General features: G+C 39.5%; 1 non-coding gene across 1 annotated transcript; it reads left to right on the top strand.

The window, feature by feature from the left end:
• The first annotated feature begins 502 nt into the window (after positions 1-502).
• On the top strand, positions 503-574 carry TRNAC-GCA (transfer RNA cysteine (anticodon GCA)). The gene has a single exon. It is a non-coding gene; the product is annotated as a tRNA-Cys (tRNA).
• The last annotated feature ends 12,191 nt before the right edge of the window (positions 575-12,765 follow it).

Here is a 12,765-nt window from a genome sequence, read left to right as displayed (position 1 = left end):
GGGGAGCCTGGTGGGCTGCCCTCTATGGGGTCACACCGAGTTGGACATGACTGAAGTGACTTAGCAGCAGCAGCAGCAATGTATCTATGTCAATCCTACTCTCCAAAAATTTCCCACCTTCCCCTCCCCGCCCTGTGGCCACGTGTCCATTCTCTGGGTCTCTATTTCTGCCCTGAAAATAAGTTCATCTGTACAGTTTTTCTAGATTCCATAAACATTGCATGACTATGTGATATTTGTTCTTTTTCTGACTTACTTCACTCTGTACAATAGATTCTAGCACTGTTTATCCTGTGAGATAGAAACAATTTTTATTTCATTTCATAGGTTAGAAAACTGAGCATGGTGAGGTTGAGTATCTTGCTCAAGTTGACGCTACTGATGTGTGGAACCAGGTCCATGTAGTCCGGTTTCAGAGTTTGTACTGTCAACCTTCATGCTGAACTGTCTCAGAGTAATTTCGTGAGCACTACTTGAGACAATCCATGTGAAATACTTAGCTTCCCTGGTGGCTCAGACGGTAAAGCGTCTGCCTGCAGTGCAGGAGACCCGGGTTCGATCCCTGGGCTGGGAAGATCCCCTGGAGAAGGAAATGGCAAGCCATTCTAGTACTCTTGCGTGGAAAATTCCATGGACTGAGGAGCCTGGTAGGCTACAGTCCATGGGATCGCAAAGAGTCGGACATGACTGAGCGACTTCGGTTTCAGTTTCAGGCACAGAGAAAATGCTAGATAAATACTAAGTAATTATTAGTAACCAGGAAACCCTAAATTGGCAAACATGATGGAGATCTGTTAAGCATGGAGTGTTCTGTATAGATAAACCTTTTGTTATATGTATCATTTTTGTACCTGTCCCATTATTTGGTTTTATATAATTTTATGCATTCATCCATTCAATCAGTCAAACTTGCCTCATGTTACTTTTAATGTGCTAGCCCGTGCAAAGTGTTCCGGTATGTGATGGGCAGATACCTCTGAAAAACGGCTCATGCACTTGCTGCACTGAAGTTAAAGATGCCTTAAACAACTTCTGTAACAACTCCAGACTAGCAGTAGAGCTTCTCTGCAGCTGCTGCTGCTGCTAACTCACTTCAGTGGTGTCTGACTTTGTGCGACCCCATAGACGGAAGCCCACCAGGCTCCCCCGTGCCTGGGATTCTCCAGGCAAGAACACAGGAGTGGATTGCCTTGTCTTCTCCAATGCATGAAAGTGAAAAGTGAAACTGAAGTTGCTCAGTCACATCTGATTCTTAGCAACCCCATGGACTGCAGCCTACCAGGCTCCTCCACCCATGGGATTTTCCAGGCAAGAGTACTGGAGTGGGGTGCCATTGCCTTCTCCGAGAGCTTCTCTAGCTAATTTCAATTGTTTGGAGGAAATGTGTTCTGGATTTAGGTGATACCTACCAACACTGTGCCACTTAAGTTTTTGTGCCAGGCTAAGTTTTTGCACCTGTCTTGTAACATCTTCACATGCATAGCTTTATTGTGCTCTATCTCTTAATCTGGAAGCTGTGAGCCAAACTTTATAGCTTTTCACTTAATGTCTTGCTCGCTGTTATTTCCTTAAATATTTAAAAAACACAGCCTCTATTCTAAATGCCATTTTGCTTTTACTAAGGGAAGAGAGTCTGTACAGCCTAAAAAAATACAGGTTTCAGAATTAGAGCATTAGTTCTAAGTCGATTCTCTTGGCTCTTTGAACTCTCATGTGTTATTTAACCACAATGAACCTCACCTTCCTCGCTTATGACTGGAGATAATAATTAGTACTCTGCAAGACTGCTGGATGATTATGTAATTAAGGACAAAATCTCCTTGTCCCTCCAAGACACTCTACTTGTGCTGCGTATTTGTACTGAATCATGATTATTCTAATGTTAAAAAAGTATAATTTCATTTTTCTTAGTTTGAAGTCATTGCCAGTCATTACTTTTCCATAATCCATTTGCTTTTGTATAAATGAATCTTGTTCTGTTTTTTTCTTCTAGTTTTTCTATGGTTATGATAATAATAGAAATGGAGTGGTGAAATGCGATTTTAAGCTGATGAAAATATATATTTTAGGGGGAATAAATTCATATCATTATGGAGATCAATATAGTAGATTAGATAGGCTGATGAGGAAAGAAAGTGACCCAAGTAGAATTTTAATACAATGAAAAGGGAAAAGGTAGAATAAAAAACAGATTTCAAAACTGATTATGAATAAAGAGAGGAATGAGAACAGTGAGATGTGCCTTGACTTTTGCAAGCCAACATTTGAAATGATAAAACAATAGAATCTTAGAATTTGAAAGGCTCTTAAAAGCCAAAAGGGGTCCAGTACCTGCCACAGGAATCTCACCCACAGAATCTCTGCTGGATGGTCATCTGCCATTTCTTTCTAAAGAGATTTTGAATATTTATAAGGCAGTCCTTAGGACTATAAAGCACTCTGTTAGTCTGATTGACATGCCCTTTCAAAAAAAAAATACCATTCTTGGAAAGATCACGTAATTTTTACCTTTTATAGGAAAGTCCTTCAAATATTCAAAGAAAGTGCTTTCTTCAAATCAAACAACCTCTTCTCTTAATTGTTCCCTGCTGGTTGCCAATGTTTTCCCCAGAATATAGAGCATAGAATAGACGTGATTTTTTGTATGATATTTTCATACAAATTGTTGTTAAGCCAGATCTATTGCCTACTGCCACGTGGATTATTTTTTTCAACTGAAAGAAGATTTTACTAATACCTGAATCAGGATTTAAACTGAGACCCAAATGGTTTCAAAGGCATGCTTTTACTAGCACCATATTATTCTACTGTAACCTACATTCGAGGCACAGAAAACTGATTTCCTCCAAATACCCACATTCCTCCCATTACTGTAATTCTCCACCAACTGTCACTTGTGCCTGTAATAATTCTACTCATTTCAGTCCTTGTAAATTTTCACTCAGCTGTCCATAATTAGAACAATTCTACGTTTTCCTCCTTAGGCTTGACCCTGCCACCCAAGACAGACAGTCTATGTTGAAAAGAAAATAGAGGCAAGGATCCAGGTTGCCTGGATCCTGAAATAAGCTTGATTTGAAAATTTTTTAATTGTTTTTAATTTTTATTGAAATACAGTTATTAATAATTTACAGTGTTGTGTTAGTTTCAAGTGTACAGAAAAGTGATTCAGTTATTATTTTTTTAGATTCTTTTCAATTATAGGTTATTACAAGATACTGAATATCATTCCCTGTGCTATATAGTAGGTCTTTGTTAGTCATCTAGTTTATATATAGCTGTGTATATATGTTATTCCCAAAGTCCTTATTTATCCCTTTTCCCTTCTTACCTTCAGTAGCCATGAGTTTGTTTTCTATGTTTGTGGGTCTATTTCTGTTTTATAAATAAGTTCATTTATGTAATTTTTTAGATTCTACATATTAGCAATATTATATGATATTTGTCTTTGTATGACTTACTTCACTCAGTATGATCATCTCTAGGTCCATTCATGTTGCTGCAAATGGCATTATTTCATTCTTTTTTATGGCTGAGTAATATTCTACTGTGTAGACTATATTTTCTTTATCTATTCATCTGTTAATGGACACTTAGATTGCTTCCATGTCTTGGCTACTGTAAATAGTATTTCTATGAAATTCAAGGTGTGTTTGGAATTACAGTTTTCTCTGACTATATTCCCAGGAGTGGATCTCTGGATCATATGGTTGTGTTGTTGTTATTCAGTCACTAAGTCTTATCTCATGCCACTCGTGGACTGTAGCCCTCCAGGCTTCTCTGTCCATAGGACCTATCAAGCAAGAACACTGGAGTGGGTCACCATTTCCTTCAGGGGTCTTCCTGACCAAGGGATCGAACCCACACCTCCTGCACTGCAGTTGGATTTTTTATCACTGAGCCAACAGGGAAGCCCGGATCATTTGGTAAGGCTAGAGTTTTAAGGAACCTCTGCACTGCTCTCCATAGTGGCTGCACCGATTTACATTCCTGCCAACAGTGTACGGGGATTCCTTTTCAGTCACACCCTTGTTATAAACTTTTTAATGATGACCATTCTGACTGAGCTTGATTTTATTCAAAATAGTATAAACTCATAGAGGATTAACCATGTCTACAATGTCTTTGAACCAAAAATATTTGAATCAGATACTTTTTCAGAATTTACTTATTTAAAATGGAGCTAGAAAAATTTCAGGAACAGGTGTTTAGAGGTCTTCAATCAGGAAACCCCATAAATCTCTCAAAATATTTTAGTTTTCTAAAAGTTTTCAGTAGAAATCAAACCTATTTTTTAAATAATGGAAACAAAATAGACTGCTTTAGTGTTAAATGTTTCTGAACAATTTTAAGCAACAGAACATTTTTGCAGTGGATTTTTCATTTTTTAAAAAGCAAGGTAGCTTGCTTTCCATCAAGCCATATTTTATTTTATATTTTCTTATTGTATATTAATCACAGAAATAAGTATTTTACTTGCTAATGTTTAGCAGACACGTTTGTAAAAACTAATATCTTATTTCTTCTGAGAATTTCCCTGAGGATTTTCCTGTTTCTGAGTTTTAAGGACAGTAAGACTGCTTGATATCTAATAACCAAGAGGATCAATTTACATTATATTTAGAAATAACCTCCCACATGTTACTACATCTAAGTGCTAGCTAACAGTTTTAGCTTTTGCTAAAACAGCTTCATTTTCTTTATCTAATACCCTCAAACCCTGCCTAGGTTTTGTATTTTTGTTTTTAATCACCATTTTATTTTGAACTACGCTACTGTGAATCTATTTTTTTCTCATTTATGAAAACAGCATATCTGCCTTAACACTTTAATTAAATTCCATTCCTTTTGTGATTTTTTTTTCTTTCTGAAGAGTATATATCAATCAAGTTTGCAGAGTTCTAGGAGGAGGCCTTGATATAGCAGAATATCAAGAAATTCAATACATTTAATCGCAGCATGTATTGAGGTCATGGGACAGAAGTCATTTAAAAATAGATAGCTGTTATGGTAATTGACTCTTCAGCATGCATTTATTGGTTGCAGGAAAGAATGAAAGAGTTCTTTTGAAGCACTTAAATTTCCAGTCCTTATTCTTAAAGTTGCTTTGAAATTTGAGAGACAGAAGCATTGCAGCTGCTGGTCAAAGAGCTACCAAATAGGACTTATGTTTAAAGCAGAGAGTGGTGCTAGATTCTAATTGAAAAGGACACACAGGGCCTGATAGTGTTATAACTAACCGACTAGCAACAACACATGGAGATTGTTGAGTGACTTTTAGACTCAGAAAATCAAAGAATCAGAGAACCTTATCAACGAGGGGAATCTTATCAATGATGAAGGGGAACTTTCTTTGCATTTATTAAGAAGATCATCTGAGATCTTAAGTGCTTTTCAGATAGGTGGTATAAAGTAGTGTCTAGGTCAGCTGGGGAAGTGGCCTCCTGGAATGCATACCTCCAGCCACAGAAGAGACTTCCACTTGGTGCTGGTGTCTTGTTACTCTGCAGGAATCCAGGTCTTACACACATCATGGGATTTTTTAAGACAGAAATCTAGATGCTACCGTGAAAGTTTCTGGGCCACTTTGCACAACTGCACAAATTGTGAATGTTCAGCATACACAGTGTATGTAGTATGTCTATTTGTGAACCAAACAGAAGATTGCACACAGATAAATTGGTAGGCAGTTTGCAGCCTCTTGTTCAGACTGATAGAAAAGTCTTTTTTATGAAATGAGATCTATTTTTCAGTAGCTTTGATTCCTTGGATCTTAGGGTCCTATGAACAAATGTAATCTTTATACACGCACACAACGGTATTTCAAATATTTGAAGCTAATACCTAAATTTAGGGGCTGGTAAGCCAAAGAAATAAATTCTTAGTCTGTTATGAATGTATGATGGTGAGTGTAGGCTGGTCTCTACTTTCCACTTCTCCCTCTTCTGAATGATAACAACCACTTTAATAACATGCCTGGAATCTTGCCTTAAACCAATCAGCGTGGCTCAATTGTTTGGAGGCTGTCAATCTCTGGTCTACCCAGTGAGGAGTTCTAAGGTTTGCCACCTGTGGGGTCCTTCCTGCCAAGTCCCTGAGCCCATGAGAACGTGGCTGGCAGGGGATTTGGGGAGTGAGATCCTAAAATAGTTTGTTGTGTCCACACCTGGTGTTGAGGGAATTTAGCCCCTTGGTGACTTTTTGAGCTTTATACACTATATCCTCTCTCCCTAATTCCCTCTGTGTGTGGCTGGTCTCTTTTAGACTATAAAGGTCATGCTTAAAATCCAGTGGTACAGACTACATCCAGAGTTTGCAGTGTGCACAGTTCCAAGCACTGCTTAATGTGTATTGTCATTAAATACTCTCAATAACTCTGTAAAGTACTAGCCTTCTTTATTAGAGACAAAGAAACTGAACACAAGAAACCCAACCATGACCACACAATTAATTGGTAATAAAATAGAGATTCAGACCCAGGGGATTAGCTTCAGGATGTGTACATCTCCCTTCCTATGGCTCAGCCTAGGTCCCTGGGGTCTTCACAACCAATTAATATTCCTTCACAGACTGGAACTGGACTGTGAAAAATGCCCACTTTAGTAGAGACTGTGATCTACTCTCTGCCCTTGTTTGGCCTGCAGCCAGCCTTATCTCCCCTCTGCTTCACACCATCTCTTTATCAGCTTGCAAAGACAGCAGCCAGTTCTCTTGGGTGTCCATGCAATGGCCAAGGAATTCTTGTTGCTCGTTTCTGACCTGCCTTGCTCTCCTCCTCTTTTCATCCCATGTGACTTCCAGGCTCTGAAATCCCCATCTGCTCTGACTGTACAATTTGGTGTTTGTACTTGGTCCCCTTTACATTTGAACCTTGACCTGATTTGACTTGACTTTCCAGCATTTAATGCCTCATGTTGGCCTGGCTCTGCTAAACTTCAAACTCACATGGTTTGCATTTGGATTCTACAACTTCATGGTTGTAAGACTTTGAACAAATTATATATCTCTTTGAGGTTTATTGGAGAAGGAAATGGCAACCCACTCCAATATTCTTGCCTGGAAAATCCCATGCACAGAGGACCCTGGTAGGCTACAGTCCATGGGGTCGCAAAGAGTTGGACACGACTGAGCGACTTCACTTTGAGGTTTATGCTTAGCAAAATGGAGAAATTGTTCCTTGCTTATTGAATTGTGAGGATTAACAAACAACATATATAAAGTATCTAGTGCAGTAGATCACACAAAAGAAGTGTTCAAATGACACTTCTTATCATGACAGTCATCGTTGGGAAGTAGGAACTGAGTAATTCCCAGCCAGGCCTTAAAAATCTCAGCTAAGCCTTTACACTAAGCCTCAGATGGCTGCGCAGGATAAGATGAAAGTACTTGTTGCAATCTTTAAATAGTTGGCAACTCTAAGTTTAAAAAATCAGGCCCTAAGATGTCCTTATCTTTGAGAGCAATTGATAAGAGGTGAATATATCAAGAATGATCAATGGATGGTCGTTTACAGTATATGCAATGAAAGAAACATGCAGTAATTTAATTATGCATTTAAGTTACTATTTTATTAAAAAATACTGACAGGATTATGTTTATGATTATTTTCTTCCTTTTTTTTAAGCTTTGTTTTACAACCTAGCCTCTGTTAGGTATTGTTTGTTGGAGGTTCAAACAAATTCCACTTAAAAAAATGCATTTATTGCTTTTTGATCAAATAAAAATTACCTATAATTTCATAAGCTAGAGAGTAAATACAGATAACACAATTTACTGTGTATCCTTCTAGGCTTTTTTATTTGTAAATATGTGCATGCTCAGTTGCTCAGTCATGTCCAACTCTTTGAGACCCCATGGACTGTAGCCCCCTAGCCTCCTCTGTCCATGAAATTTTCCAGGCAAGAATATTGGAGTGGGGTGCCATTTCCTTCTCCAGGGGATCTTCCTGACCCAGGGAGTGAACCTGTATCTCCTGTATTGGCAGACAGATTCTTTACTACTTGAGCCACCTGGGAAACTCTTTGTAAATATACAGTAAATAGAGATATAATAACAGGAAATAGAGATAAGAATTTCCCAAGTCACTAAATCATCCTTGCAAAACCATGCTGGTATATGAATCCTTTGAGTATTTAGCTGTATGATAACTTAATTCCCAAGTTACCTGATAAAATTGTGATTTTTACTGCTATAAAATTAATATCTTTAAAGGATATGGCTTTCTATTTTTCCTTTCAGCATCTGAATCCTCTTTCTATGTTAGGACTCCTCTCCACCCTCAACTGTAGAAGCTGAAAGACATGCCAGATATTAGATTTCCCAGCCTCCCTTGCAGATAGTGTGTGGGCTTTCCTAGACCTTGAATAGAAGGGTAGAGGGTTGAAGATGTTATTGTTAAATATGAGCTTCCCAGGTGGTGCTATGCTATGCTATGCTATGCTAAGTCACTTCAGTCATGTCTGACTCTGTGCAACCCCAAAGATGGCAGCCCACCAGGCTCCCCTGTCCCTGGGATTCTCCAGGCAAGAACACTGGAGTGGGTTGCCATTTCCTTCTCCAATGCATGAAAGTGAAAAGTGAAAGTGAAGTTGCTCAGTCACATCCGACTCTTAGCAACCCCATGGACTGCAGCCTAAGAGGCTCCTCCGTCCATGGGATTTTCCAGGCAAGAGTACTGGAGTGGGGTGCCATTGTGGTAAAGAATCCACATGGTAATGCAGGAGACTCAAGAGATGATGCAGGTTTGATCCTTGAGTTGAGAAGATCTTTTGGAGTAAGAAGTGACAACCTCCTCCAGTATTCTTGCCTGGGAAATCCCATGGACAGAAGACCCTTGTGGGCTATAGTCCATGCAGTGGCAAAAGAGTCAGATACATCTAGGCACACACACACAGGGTGAAGATCTCAGTATAAGTGGAATTTGGTTTGGGTGTAAAACAAAAATACATGCAGGTTGTTCTAACACAAGGAGAGGTAGCAAGCAACAGAAGAGTATAATGCTGTGTGTTGGACCCCTTTCCCTCTTGGGCTTCCTCTAGAATTTATTTGACCACATGCTCTTTCTTCAAAGTACATGATGCTTGGTCCTCTGATATTGTGTTCTAGTTTTCATCCTCATGGCCATGATTTGACAGTCTAATCCTTTTTACATACTTTTCATTAAGCTAGCTTTTACATTTTTAAAATTAGATAAAATGAGAGAATCTTGTATTTACTATAGTTTTTCTTTAGTGTTGTAGTTTTTTCTTTGTTTAATTAGGATTGTTACTTTTTTTGTTAGTGCCCTGGTTACAACATTGCACAGGTTTTGCATGGCCTTCCTTAAGTCTTATTTTTCTGTAAACTGTTATTTTTAGAGTGCTGTTCAGCAAAAAAGGAAGTTTCTTAGGAATACTATGTTGGGCTAGAGAAGAAGCAAGGGTAATTCCTTCTCTTGCTCAGTCATATCAAATCCCAGAGAGTCTTGTTAAATATGCAGTTTTCAGAGTCCACCTCACATCTGATTCAGAATCTCCAGCGGGGGATGATTCTGGCAATCTGTTAACATGTGACTCGGGTAATTCTTATGTTATACAAGTTAGGGAAGCCTTGTGCCCTAAGAGGGCACAGAATAGTCATGCTTTCTCCTCCCCTCAACATTAACACAGTATTGCCTTCAGTTAAAGACCCCTTTAAAAATAATTAATTGCAACTATATCACCTTCATGATTTAAATTGTCCTGGTCCATGGGATCCTTCACTGTCTGGTTTTATTTGCCATATTCCTTTTAAGGCAAGTCTTCTCAAACTTCATTTTAGCCACTCGCACCAATCATGAAGCCAAGCAGCCTGCCCAAAGGACCTGCTCTATTTCTATTATAATATGTGAATTATCGAATATGAGATAATAACAAAAGCTTTCTCTGTAAATGATGCAGGCAGGCTAAGTGAATTTTTATACTGCTTTACAAATGCTTTGTGCAAATCTTGTGAAGATAGAGGCTCAGATGAAGGACAGGGTATAGATGGTGGGGAAAAGGGTATTTGTCAATAGAAGCTTTATATGCTTTTAAGCAGAAAAGTACCTTACATTTAGAGGTTGTTGTTGTTTATTTGTTTGTGTTAGCTTTGGCTTGCTTTCCTGGTCTAATCCTGAATATTTTAAAGTGGGAATTTTATTTTGTTTACTTTTCCTGCTTGAGCTAAAATACAGAAAAGACGCATTATAAGACTGTCATAAAAAATTTATTGTAAACTGTGTAATTTGTGTAATATTCTGTAAACTCAGAGTAATAAAGATAAACCAACCCATAATGGCAATGCTTAACGTCCAGTAATTTTCTTCCATAAAAGCCTTGTTCATTATTCTTCTAGTTACACCTCTGAAACCAGAAATCCCATAGTTCATATCAACATTCAGCTGGACTTATTGTTAGTTTCTCCGCTTATTAAAGAGAAACTCAATATATACCAGTCAATCAGTAATAAGAAATAGTTGTTCTATATTAATAACACTCTACTCCTTCCAATTATTTACATGTAGGTTGATGGGAGGATTTGAATGCACAGCAGTCAGTTTGGGTTGATTATCATGAAGACCTGAAGCAATACTTTGCAGGGCTTTGCATCAAGAGCAGCCTTGAATTTGGGCTCCTGTGCTTAGTCACTCAGTCATGTCTGACTCTTTGTGACCCCATGGACTATAGCTTGCCAGGCTCTTCTGTCCATGGAATTCTTGAGGCAAGAATAATGGAGCAGGTAGCCATTCCCTTCTCCAGGGGATCTTCCCGACCCAGGGATCGAGTCCAGGTCTCCCACATTACAGGTGGATTCTTTACCATCTGAACCACCAGGGAAGCCCAGGTCTCTTGTAGTGCACACCAATATGTTGGTAACTCCAGCAATAAAGTACTTATTGTCCCCACATAAACTGGAAGAGGCCATCTGGGATGGCTGTATACAATATTATTCGGGGCCTTTACTTCACACTGGAGAATTTCTTATGGTTTGGCATATCTAAGATCCCAAGTGCAGAAGTTTGGGGCATTCAAAAGTTCTGAGAGCTAACGCTGCCAATTAGGGAGTTATTCTTCTGCCATTTTTAGTGAGTCAGGTCAGAACTTTGCAGTTGTTCTGTCCACCTACTACAAATACACAAGACCCCAGTAAAGACTTCTTCACTGGTAAACACTTCCTCAGTTTAATTATAGATGCATAATGTATTAGTCCCATTTGTGTTTGGAATATCAGAATTATTCGACCTGAGTGTGATAACAGTATATGTGAGTTACCCTCAGAGACTGACACAGAGTGAAGTTCAACAGGAAGTTGATAATTTAGAGTTTAGAAGAGTTTTAGATTTCTCTTTTTTCCATCATTTCTACTGAACTTTTATTTCTCAGTTCCTCCTTTCAACATACACTCTAAAAGAACTGGTTGCTGTAGTGGATTCCATACCCTATTGCAGCATCCAGGTTTGGGACGCTCACTCCCCTGGCTGCTCAGAGTGTTGGTGGCTGACAACTTTCAGCCAACCCCTCTCCTTACACTGCCCTCACCCAAAGCCATTCTTGGAGGTAGCCATTCCAATAAAAAGTCATAGTCCTCCATTCAGTTTTCAAAACTAAGCCAGTTTCTAATCTAGAACCCATTTACTGAAGGAGAGTTCAAAATTCCTGGAGAAAAGTTGCTGGTAAACCCATGCTAAGTGTATACAAAATTGATGATCTCCCTGCCCCCTTAGTCTTTCCCCAAAGTGACCTACAGCCATTTATTTGGGTATTTATACAACAGAAAATGGAGAATACACCATTTCAAGGTGTGTCAAACATGAGGTCCGAGTTGACATTGATGACCTGGAATTCAAGCGTCGTCATAACCTCCAAGTAATAAATAGAGTCCTGGTCCAGCTCCAGCTCGCTGTGTGTCCGCTGGACTCATGGGTATACCCTGTGGTCATTTCCTTGGTCCCCACAAGTGTAATTCCAGTGGACACATTTGGTAGTTGGCAGAATATATTGGCGACTTGATATACAGGGTGAGAACTACTCTCTTAACCATGGGGGTCTGGGTCACCCCTTTAGCAAGTCAGCTGACCAGCAGAGGTGATGAAGAGGAAGCGGAGAGTCTAGAATGGTGGCAGACAAGGGAATGATGCTCCGCTGTGGCTTTGAGACCACCTGCAGTGGCAGTGCTGTTGCTTATCCCACTCACCTTTGTCAGTTTCCGTAGGAAAAGAGGCCAAATGGAATCATGCGAGAGCTGGATGCAGAATTTATTATAGTCACACAAATGAATCTGAGTGGCATGAGTGATAGACTGAGGTAGATGCTGCAATGTGACCCCAGATACCCTCTTAACATCTGAGGCCGGCATCTCCCCAACTGTTGGGAATGTCGAACCTCAGGAATTGCCTCAACTGATGAGCGCTGCCTGGCCCCAAATCACACGTACACCTGTCCTCGGCAGCTTGTTTCTAAAGCCTGGTCAGTGAGGGTGAGGATAAAGGCAGACCCTGATTCCCCAAGGGAAATAACTCGGAAGGGCATCTAACTCTGGGAGATCAGGGGAGGCCTTTTTCTGAAACCATGTCAACAGTTCAAGTATCTCCTTTGCTTAGTCTGTTTTGCTTCCTTCTCTCCACTAGGTTGTTGATCACAGGGCATAAGCCTTCTGCTTGCGAATCTCCATCTCAGAGTCTATTCCGGGGAACTCCACCTAAAGTAGTTATTAAAGCAGAAATCATGCCAGATGTAAGGTGTGCAGTTATCTTATCTCATGGAGGCT

This window comes from Bos taurus, chromosome 6 (assembly GCF_002263795.3).
Source record: "Bos taurus isolate L1 Dominette 01449 registration number 42190680 breed Hereford chromosome 6, ARS-UCD2.0, whole genome shotgun sequence".
NCBI classification, from domain to species: domain Eukaryota; kingdom Metazoa; phylum Chordata; class Mammalia; order Artiodactyla; family Bovidae; genus Bos; species Bos taurus.
This window is presented reverse-complemented; position numbering and strand designations above follow the sequence as displayed.